This window comes from Lissotriton vulgaris, chromosome 4_1 (assembly GCF_964263255.1).
Source record: "Lissotriton vulgaris chromosome 4_1, aLisVul1.2, whole genome shotgun sequence".
NCBI lineage: Eukaryota > Metazoa > Chordata > Amphibia > Caudata > Salamandridae > Lissotriton > Lissotriton vulgaris.
The window spans coordinates 124,541,242-124,552,210 of record NC_141691.1 but is presented as its reverse complement, the minus strand read 5'-3'; the positions used below and the strand labels follow the sequence as shown (position 1 = coordinate 124,552,210).

Sequence of the window (10,969 nt, the reverse complement as noted above, 5' to 3'; positions counted from 1 at the left end):
TTTGTGTTCTGCCCCCCCTGTTCATGGGATAGACAACTCTGTGTGGTGGAGCCGTGATGGTGGTTGCGGCCACCCTCCTCTGCCTTGCTCTCTCTTCTACGCTGTGCCTGCCTTGTGGCCTGTTGCTGCCTCGTGGCCGTGTACGGTGGTGGGTTTCGGGCGAGAAATACCGGTCTCGGTCGCTTACGGTCCCGTTTCTGACCTTGTCGCCAATTTGTAGTGTGGTGGTTACCCCCAAATGAGAGGCTAAGGCAAGGTAGCTGGTAATTACTTAATTTAATTAACGCATAGAAAGAGCGTCAGGAGCCACGTCCGCACTGTTCGTGGGCTCCGCGCTCACTGCCAACATGGCGGTCACGCTCTGCGACGTTACGTCACAGCGTAACGACTAGAGCGCAACACTACACTATCCCCGGGGCACTACATGCCTGGATGTCTCACGGGGGCTTGGAGTGTACTGCTTTCCTCCAATGCCTCTGCTTTTGCCCTCACCTCACCGCCATATTCCCAGCACTTATAGCCTCACCTCAACAAGCTGATGTTTGCTGGCAGGATTGCTAATGGGCGTCACAGCATGAATGTACACTGGGCTTTGGACACTTTCAAGATCCTGGGTTCCACATGCTTCCACAGGCACCGGCTCTACTTAGCTGCGTTGCCCCCTCTCGCCTTCCTCACAGCATCATGCTACCATCACTGGGGATCACCTTAAGCCTGAAGACTCAGCAGGCACTTTGGATGCAGGGTAGGCTCAAGCTCAGCACCTTCTTCAGGGTCTGCGTGCCGGACCTGCCACTTCACCCCTTGTTTTGCCATGGGATCACCACAGCTCTGCAAATATTTTTCACCCTGTGGGCTCACCTCACACCCTGTGGGGAACCAGGCGCTGCTTATGTTGCTCACATGTTTTTACCTTTGATACTTGCACAAGTGCCACCTTGCCTACGTAACGCCTGTTCTTGTGCCTAGCACTTATTGCAGTATTATACCTCAAATTATACTCTGTTTTCTCTTATAACTGCCCACTTGTCACTTTTCCTCTTGTGCACTTTTGACTACCTCATGTATTTTTGGTTGTTCACAATTTTTACTACCTCAAGTATTTTGTTTGCTCACAATTGTCACTATTACCTTTACTACCTCATGTATTTTTGGTTGCTCACAATTTTTACTACCTCAAGTATTTTGTTTGCTCACAATTGTCATTATTACCTTTACTACCTCATGTATTTTTGGTTGCTCACAATTTTTACTACCTCATGTTTTTTGTTTGCTCACAATTGTCACTATTACCTTATGTAAGTAACGTATGTTTTAGTAATCTGCTCTTCTGTAATGTTTCTCATTATGTTTCATTTCTGTTCCTAATGTGAAGCGCTCTGACGCCTTCGGGTAAAGTCCGCGCTATATAAAAATGCATAAATAAATAAATAAATAAATATGACTACTGGCAGGAGGTGCCCTCAACACAGGCTACTCTCCCCCCTTTTCCTCCATCAAGACAACGGCACACGCAGGTCCACCCACTCATTGCCAATGTAAAGGATTGGGGCCTCAGACCCCCCCCCCTCCCTCCCTCCCCCGCACATATGATCACACAGACACAGCATTAAAGTATCTGGAACTGGCCCAGGACCCTTTTATTGACAGGGTCACATGTTCTGTGACACCTGTTAACCTCATGGCTGCTTCTGGCGGCCAACGGCCGTCGCGTGCACTACCTTTGTAGTGCTGCGCACGTCCGTTGGCCGTCGCGACCCCTCCCGCTCAATAGAACGTTCCGCACTGGCGCGTAACCTTGCGGAGCAGTTAAGGGGTTAAGGATGGGTGTGGGGTGATGGTGTAAGCTAGCCCTCGGGAGTGGCTGGTACAAGCACACAATTAGAAACACTAGAAAAGTGCCCAGCCGGTCACTACACCCGCTTACCTCGTAAAACTATAAATACATGACTATTTCCTGGCGCAACCAATAGGATTGAATTGTGCGACTGTCTGGTTACACACATAGGTATCTGCAGTGAGCAAATTAACCAATGGAGCTTTCACCACCAGTTCATTTAAGTTGCATTTATTTTTCATCACAGGTGTGTGCGTTATATTTATTTACAGGAAGGTGAAAGGCCAACGAAATAGTTGTAGAATATTTTGTTCTTTTCTAGCGAAATCTCTGGCCGGTCCGTGGTACTCAGGTTTATAGTTCCAATAATTCTTTTATGCACTGCAGCCCAAGGAAACCGGTGACATACTTAGTACGAGGCTGCTCATGAAGCCCCAACTCAGACGCAGCCCGGAATACAGCAGCTGATGAAGCGGGCCTGTCCTTTCAACCGCGGCGACTCGTGCGAGCGCACACGAAGGGGGCGGGCTAAAGCCCTTTACGCCCAATGGGCGTTGCGTTTCTTACTCTCAACCCGTGCCTTGTCCTTCTTTTCTGTTTACGCAGGGGACTCGACGCTATTCATTGGCTGTACGTCAGTTGGACGGCGGGTCTTTCGGAACCGGAGCCGTGATCTGCGTAGTGGGAAGTCAATAATAGGGAGTGCGTCGCGGTTGTCTTGGTTACCGGGGAAACGGAAGCTTCAGCTGGTGCTGCTATGACTGCCGAACAGGTGAGAGACGCGATTGACCAAAACACACTTTCCGTAGCGCCCTCTTACTTTAGATCTTCTTCACTGGGGCCCGGTTGTGCCAGCTTTGGGCCTGGGACCGATCATGTGCTGTGTACGGGCTGTCGGCTAGCAGGAGATTATGGGGAGAGGATGTGGCGTCTTTGGAAGCGTGGAACTAGCTTCCACTCTCGGCGTCGGCTCATCATCATCCTGTGATCCAGGGCAAAGCAGTCGCATGTTTGATTGACAGGGCTTTAGGTGGGATGAAAAAACAGAGGGGTCTCTCAAAGGGGCGTGGTCAATGTAATTAAGGGCGTGGCTTAAACACCTTTAAACTAAAAATCTGTGTTTAGCAGTGTGCCGCCCGACTTGTATTTTGCTGCTCCTGTCATTGCGTCCAAATATATGATACAAGTCACATCATAAATACAAGTCAGGACTATTGGCTTTGTCAATGGTTGGTAGTTGCATAAGATAAATAAACAGCAACTATGGCTTGTATATAATATTGAAAACACTTCCACTTAAGGCCCTGGTGGTGACACCACGACAATGTTGCTGCTCCTGAGATTCAAAAAGAGAAGGGAAAAATTCAGAGAGAAAATAACTCTCTTTGAAGGATTTCCCTTCCCCTACAAAGCTCACCAAGTGCACATCGATGTGCCTGTTGTCACTGCAGTCTGGGAAAAAAACGGACCGATTGTGCCAGGGCACAAAACAGAGCCCGATAGAGACCCGTTTTGAGGCCCCCTTAAAAAAACTGCTGGTGCTCAGACCCAGTGAGACCCGGCCCACTTAAAGCCCTGGTGGTTGGTCACCTGCAGAAGACGACCTGCGGAAGCTTGGCTGATGTGATAATGTTAAAGTGTTTTTTTTCCTCAGTTCTGAGGAATACAAAGTTTAGACCCGAGTTGCTAGGCTTTAACTCTACAAGTCTAGACGGGGATTGAAATTGAAAAATGTTCTGCTGTGACAAGGTGTCTGTCTCAGAAAGATCCTGTTGTAATTATGGACCAAACTCTCAGGGTCGGGGATAGACCATTCTGCAGTACCCTGGTCCCGAGCCGGCAAATTTCTCTGGGCTGCTGTAAGAAATTGGTTTGTTGGTTGACTTACATGTGAGCCCTGGTCCAGCAACAACCACAGTCCTTGTCAGGCACAAACGAACCCCAAATTTAACGTTACTCGCCCCCTTTGTGGCTTGGCATAGAACTATCCGGCTTAACTCAGGGGCAATGTGTAACATATTTATGTAACACTTAAATCAGGAAAACAGTGAAAACCCGTCACAAAAAGAGCAATAAAAAGGTCAGGAATGAAAACAAGACCAACACAACGAAAATCCAATTAGGACCGAAGTTATGAATTTTTAAAGATTTCAGTAAAAATAACACAAAGCTCCAACTGTGGCTATCTGGTTGCACTGTACCAGGACAAAGTCACAAGTTCAGGCGGACTCAGTTAGGCCTGCTGAACAAAGTACCTTAAATCCTAGTTCAGAAGTGCTCCGAGGCTCTGCGTTGAAGAAGCAGCTAAAGCAATGCATCTGTTTTGAGATGTGGCAAGGTTGTAGTATGAGGTCCTGTTGCATTGTCGTCGAGGATCCCGTTGAGGGGCTTGCAAAGCGCAGTCGGGCTTTGGAGATGCGGTGCACAGCCAGCCGATGCACTGTTTCCGAGCAGCTGGGAGGCTGCAATGTGGATTCCGTTGATGTCGAGGCTTCCATCAATGAGAGACGTAAGGACGTGGGCTGTGGATGCTCCATGCTGTCAGGGCGATGCGCCAGTACCGAGAGCCTCAGAGGCGATGTGGATTTTTGAGACTGGCTCAGTCCACGCAGCTATCGAACCCGGGCAAAGCTGACTCACACGCCGTTGCTGTTCGCCGGTGCATCATCCCAAGCCCATGAGGAACTCTGACCTTATAAGGACCTTTTTAGTAAAATTATCAGCAACACCAATGGCGGCTCTTTGGCTATTTAATGCCAATAGGGCAATCAAGTAAAGAAGTACATATCCCTCGCCTCATCTGGTGACACAAGAGCCTCGCAGGCCTGTTCATATTGCCATCAGAGGGCCCCTTCACAATAGTAGCCCACCAACGCTATAGTGTGCCATCTTCTCATCGCAATGCTGTGCTATCCTTGACGAGCAGCCTCTCCCTTCATCTCACTATTGGGTACCCGGTTGGGTCCCATTGTGAGTATTTCTTTTCTATTCTTTCACTCACATGTGGCACACGCTACTCACGCGGCTGCAAGGCCTCACTATCAGATGTCCCTACAACCCTAGGTCCTGATGAGACCCCACACTGCACAGAGGGTTGAAACTTCGTCGACACAAAGCAAAAGCGAACCATTAACAAGCGCATATCACTGTATATAGCTGCTGCTCAACTTGTATACATTTATGGTTGACTTTTTTTTTAACGCCTTTCTTGTGGTGCTAATTACGCTGCGGTGTGGAGTTTTAATTAGGGGGAGTAAACCCTTGCGTGCTCAGGACGGCCCCTGGCCGTCCTACGTCACGCTGGGCGTGTGCTCAGGAAGGCCGGGGGCCGTCCGAACTCAGCCCACGAATTAATTCTTCCGCCTAGGCGGGGAATTTGCGCTGCTCTCAGGAATCGGCGGCGTTCGGATGGCCCCCGGCCGTCCTGAGCACACATCCGGTGTGACGTAGGACGGCCAGGGGCCGTCCTGAGCACACAAGGAGTTAATGACATTTTATTTGTCAAGTTGAACATATGTTGCAGGGCTCTGTACTCCAGAGATAACTGCACAATCGTACCATAACAGAATAAGGACTTTGACAGTTTACAATTGGATATAAAAAAATGGCGTAAATAACCATATAAAGATTGTACCACCCCCTCTTCTCCCCCCACCCCCACCTCCCCCATCGCACTAAGTCCTCATAATCCTGACCAAAGCTTGTGAATAAGCAGGGGTCTACCCCTCCGGGCACCCCCACACACAGCACTTCCGCACTCCTAACATGTAAATAGGAATTATCCCAAAGGGTGGGTCTCTGTTGCTGAAGCCGGTTTCTACAGCAGACCCCGATAATCTGCCCATCGTTTCCAAATCTTGTAGTTTTTGCGGGCACCCCTAGCAACAAAGATGGGTTGCTCCAGCCCTGTACAAAAATCCAGGCCATTCTTCCATGCAGCCACTGAGGGGGCCCTCGGCGCCTTCCATGTCTTGGCTATGTTCCTTTTCACTAGAGTAAAGCCCAATTGCATTAGGTGCCGCTTGTAAATATTGTCTCCAATCCCCTCCATAACATGAAGCAGAGCCAGCAGCGGTGGGGAATTCCCACCCCAAGACCTCTGAAAGACAGGTAAATACCCCCCTCCAGAAACGGTCTAGGGAAAGACAATGCCAGACTGTGTGAATAAATGTACCTTCCTCCTGGCTGCATTGAAGACACCTAGGAGAGGCTATCAGCCCTTCCTTCCACAGGCGCACTCGTGTTAAATATACCCTGTGTAGAAACTTGAACTGGACGAGGCAAAGTCGTACTGCAGTGGCTGCCCCCCACGGAGCAGCTAGGGCCTCGGTCCAGTCATCCTCCTCCAGCGGACCTACATCTCCCTCCCAGTCCCCCCCCCCCAGAGTTTCTCTAGCGTGGGGGAGCAATGGGTAACCAGGGATTAATACATCTGGGAGATTTTGCGGTCTTTAAGGTCCCCTATAAAAACGTTTGCCTCCAGCGGGCTAAATTTCGGCGAGTATTCCCAGCCCTCCAGGCTAGGGGACAAGGCGTGCCAATGGTCAACTTTTTAAATGAGGAAACCTTGTAAAAATACTGTCATAATTTACCACCACTATTTTTGGTTCCTGTTTTCACTTGGGACACTGCTCACAATTGTTTTGCATTGTTTCATTTTCTGATTTTGTATATATTAGTTCCTTAGTTCTATATTCTAAAATCTATTTGTGATATACTTAATCATTGGTATTGGTGGTTTCTTTGCCTTCTGATTCTACATTGCTATTACGCATATTGTTAATATCAGAATATATAGTATAATTCCACAGGAACGATTGTTTCTGGAAACACTTTACCTACCCTGGTTCCTTAGTGAGTAGGGTCCCCTTCTTCTTGGTCTCGTCAGTCCACACAGCAGCAAAGTGTTGGTTCTGCTCGGGCATGTGCCGCTGGGCAGAGAAGATGCGTTGGTTCCACTGGCAAACACCTTAGGCTCCCTTCCAAAGTTCCAGGATTGTGGTGGCACCACTTGGCAGGATAGATTCCCACAAGGCAGAGTCCAGGTGCAGGTGGAAGGGTGTTGGAAGCCTGAGACTTCAGATAGCTTTGGAGTCAATTTGGGTTATGGATTCAAGAGATGCAACTCCAGTTCTTCTTGCCCATGCAAGCAGGCAGCAGGTCTACACAGCAGGGTAGCAGTTTATTCAGAACAGCAGGCCAGCGGAGTGACATTCTTCAGCAGCACAGCAGCCCTTCTTCCTGGCAGAGTATCCACTGGTCCAGTAGAGTTGGTGTCTGAGGTCCCCTTTTTTATACCATATTGTGCTGGTTCTGGAAGTTCGGAGAAGCTTCTAAATAGTGTCTTTGAAGTGCATGGGGTTCCCTACCTCCTCTGCCCGGGCTCCTAGCTGGCTGAAGTGACAATGCACGGTCTTTAGGCACTTAATGTGAAGACAGGATGCAGCCTATTTGAGTATAAGTGAGACATGGCCCACCTCCTCCCTCCCATCTAACCAGTGATGTCCCTACCAGTCACACGTAAGCTCCCATTGTGTGTGGCTGTCTAGACGAATACTCTTAGCCCAACTGCCAGCTACACTCAGTGATGTGACCAGACACAGACTCCAGGGACCAAATGGCTAAAGCAAGAAAATGCCAACTTTCTAAAAGTAGCATTTTCAGAATTGTAATTCAAAATCTGACTTGACCATCAGTTAGGATTTTTAATTAAGATTCCAGAGACCCCTGACATGAATCATTTATCTCTTCCCATTTGGAAATGACACTTATGAAATGTAATAAGGCAACTCCTAAGTTATCCAACAGGAGAGATGGGCCTTGCAGTAGTAACAAATGATTTTAAGAGTTTTTAACTACCAATACATGTAAAACTTAAAAATAAATGTCCTGCTTTTTAAATACATTGCACGCTACTTTCTGTTGTCTGCGGTTGGGTATGCAAGGGTACCTCTGGTGGTTGTCTTGTCTTTGTGGAGCTTGAAGTTGAGATGTTCCATGGGAGTGTTGGTGTTGGTGGTGGTGGTGCACTGCATGGTCTCTTTGTGGATGATATTGAATTGGTGGAGGGTTATGAATAAGGACAGGAAGAAATGGCGCTCTAGCAAGTATGGAACAGAGTCTAGGATGCGGACGAATGAGCACGGTGCTGACCGGTAAGGGGGAGCAAACCCAAACAAAACAACCCCTGCGAGTGTGTAGGTAAAGACTCACACTGTAAATATAGAACCAAGTCCTATGCACACGTATAAGGTTGATGGTTTTTGTGTGAAAACCAAAATTGCAGAAATTATGAAGGTCGACGTCAAGAGTATCTTAATGGGGATTTTTTATATCTCAATCCAGAATGAAAAACCAGCCGACACGTGTTTCTTCACAACGTGGTACAATTGTGACTCTTCAGGGCTGGGAAGGACATAAAGCATAACATAAAACAAAAGAAGCCACATTCAAGCAAGCCGGGCCGAGGACGGCTGAAATGCCAGAAACCGGTCCCCGGTAGCTTGTTTCCTTCCCAGTGAAAGAATTGGCTTGGTAGTTTGGTTTGCCCTGTTCCCATGATGCACTGGGCCAGGGACAGACTAATTTGCATATAGCCAGGTTCTGAGCTGGGATGGTGCAGTGAGCTAAAAAACGGTGTTGGATTAAGCCCTGATCTCTTGACTGGGTGAGAGTATTCTGCTTAATTCAGAAAACTCTGTCCTTCACCACCCCCTGTTGTTTAATAATTTTCTAAAAGTAGCATTTTCAGAATTGGTATTCAAAATCTGACTTGACCATCAGTTAGGATTTTTAATTAAGATTCCAGAGACCCCAAACATGAATCATTTATCTCTTCCCATTTGGAAATGACACTTATGAAATGTAATAAGGCAACTCCTAAGTTATCCAACAGGAGAGATGGGCCTTGCAGTAGTGACAAATGATTTTAAGAGTTTTTAACTACCAAGACATGTAAAACTTAAAAATAAATGTCCTGCTTTTTAAATACATTGCACGCTACTTTCTGTTGTCTGAGGTTGGGTATGCAAGGGTACCTCTGGTGGTTGTCTTGTCTTTGTGGAGCTTGAAGTTGAGATGTTCCATGGGAGTACACGTATAAGGTTGATGGTTTTTGTGTGAAAACCAAAATTGCAGAAATTATGAAGGTTGACATCAAGAGTATCTTAATGGGGATTTTTTATATCTCAATCCAGAATGAAAAAATAGCCGACACGTTTTTCCTCACAACGTGGTACAATTGTGACTCTTCAGGGCTGGGAAGGACATAAAATAAAACAAAAGAAGCCACATTGTGGCGCATAAAACAAAAAAAAATATGAATGTTTGTGGAAAAAGGACACACCTCTGATCAGCGTAGTAGGCGAGAAATGGAAGAGTCTGAAAGTCAAAATAGATAGAAAAAATAGAAAATTGTCCAGGAGCAGCGGAAATAACAGCTGTAACTAAAAGTCAGCCCGGTTCACTGGCCTGTATTTGTTTTCAATTTGATGAATATGTATCACAGAATTTAAAGAATATACATTGACACTGAAATGCTTGTTTCAAGCTAGCTAATGTGATTAAACACTGTTCTAATATACATTGCCATTGTGATGCTTGCTAGGATTATTATTTTACCTTTACCTTTATGGGGCCTATCTCCTCTGGTCTCTTATGGAGTATGTAGGTACTTTCTCTTGTACTTTCCACAGCATAGGGTTTCCATGTAATCGGAGGCGTTTCCTTTTTCCACAAATATTCATATTTGTTTTTGTTTTATGTGCCACAATGTGGCTTCTTTTGTCTTATTTTATGCTTTGTGTCCTTCCCAGCCCTGAAGAGTCACAATTGTACCACGTTGTGACGGAACACGTGTCGGCTGGTTTTTCTTTCTATATTGATCTGGATTGAGATATAAAAAATCCCCATTAAGATACTCTTGACGTCAACCTTCATAATTTCTGCAATTTTCGTTTTCACACTAAAACCATCAACCAAATACGTGTGCACAGGACTTGGTTCTATCTTTGTGGATGATGGCTGTTCTACATTCCAGCTTGTTGGTGTAGTCTTGGTGAGTGATTTTATATCTCTCGACGATCGCTTTGGCAATGTCTGGGGCGGATATGGGGTTTAGCCAGGTCTTGTGAGGAACACGATGTCTGTTGTGAGGGTGGCGATGAGGTCTCAAAATTCTAGGGGATACTTGCATAGTGAGCGTCTGTTGAGAAGGGCTCACGCGAGTTGGTGTTTTTGTTCAGGTGGCAGTGGGTGCAGGTGAAAGGTGCTTCCGTGGAGCTTGACAGTGTTTATCACAGCATCAGGAGTCGAAGACATAGAGCTTGGGATGGTGTGTCTTCGGGGGGTGGGTGAGGGGGGGTGGGCGGGAAAGGGGTTGAGGTGCTGGGTGCTTTCCAGACGTGGATAGGTGAGGTGAATAAGAGCATGCCTGTGGTGCACCAGCAGAGCGCGTCTGCCGCACGCACGTGCTGCAGCCGGCATAATGTAGGTCCTGAGGTGGGTGGGGCTTCTGATGGCAGGAAGAACGGTCAGGGGATAACTCGCTGCCTGTGAGTCTGTGTGCTTCATCATACATTTCCTTCCCAAATTCGAGCTGAAATAGCAGTGTTGTGCACCATCTAAGCTCATGACACAAATTATTAAAATCTGGCACTGAGGCAAGGCTTTCTAGGGGATATTGGAATCCTTTTGCCTGCTTGCGAAGTTGACTGCTTGTGGGCATGCTCTAGCTGGGATCAATTGATGGCTTGTCCTCTGATGGTGGCGAAGGGAGGCCCTCCACCCATAAGGATGGGAAAGGTGGCATTTCTTGGGTGCTCGATGTTCCCTCTTAGACAAATGATCCATTATTTTGAGGCCCTAGAGTTAACCAGTCAAACTCCTCTTCAGTGTTCTCCTTAATCACTTGGATGGGCCTTTACATTTTTTATATATAATGCATTACGAGTTGGGTGCTTGTTACTGTTGGAGTCTATTAAGAGGGTGCTTTAGTGGGGAGTTCTTGGTAGTTCCGGTTCTGAATAGTAGCAGATAATTTCACCTGCAGCGAGAGTTCGTATCAAAATGGGTCAGTTTTCTGGTGGTCTGATTCACCAGCATGCTGCTTCTTGCTTTTCTCTGTTCTTTTAT

The 10,969-nt window shown here is 47.0% G+C and overlaps 1 protein-coding gene across 1 annotated transcript in view; it reads left to right on the top strand.

Moving 5' to 3' along the window:
• The first annotated feature begins 2,477 nt into the window (after window positions 1–2,477).
• The window catches only part of C4_1H8orf48 (chromosome 4_1 C8orf48 homolog), a 251,073-nt gene continuing 242,581 nt past the window's right edge, over window positions 2,478–10,969 (top strand). Inside the window, exon 1 of the mRNA XM_086918374.1 lies at window positions 2,478–2,609. The gene's annotated coding sequence lies outside the window, so the exon portion shown is untranslated. The remainder of the gene's footprint in view (window positions 2,610–10,969) is intronic.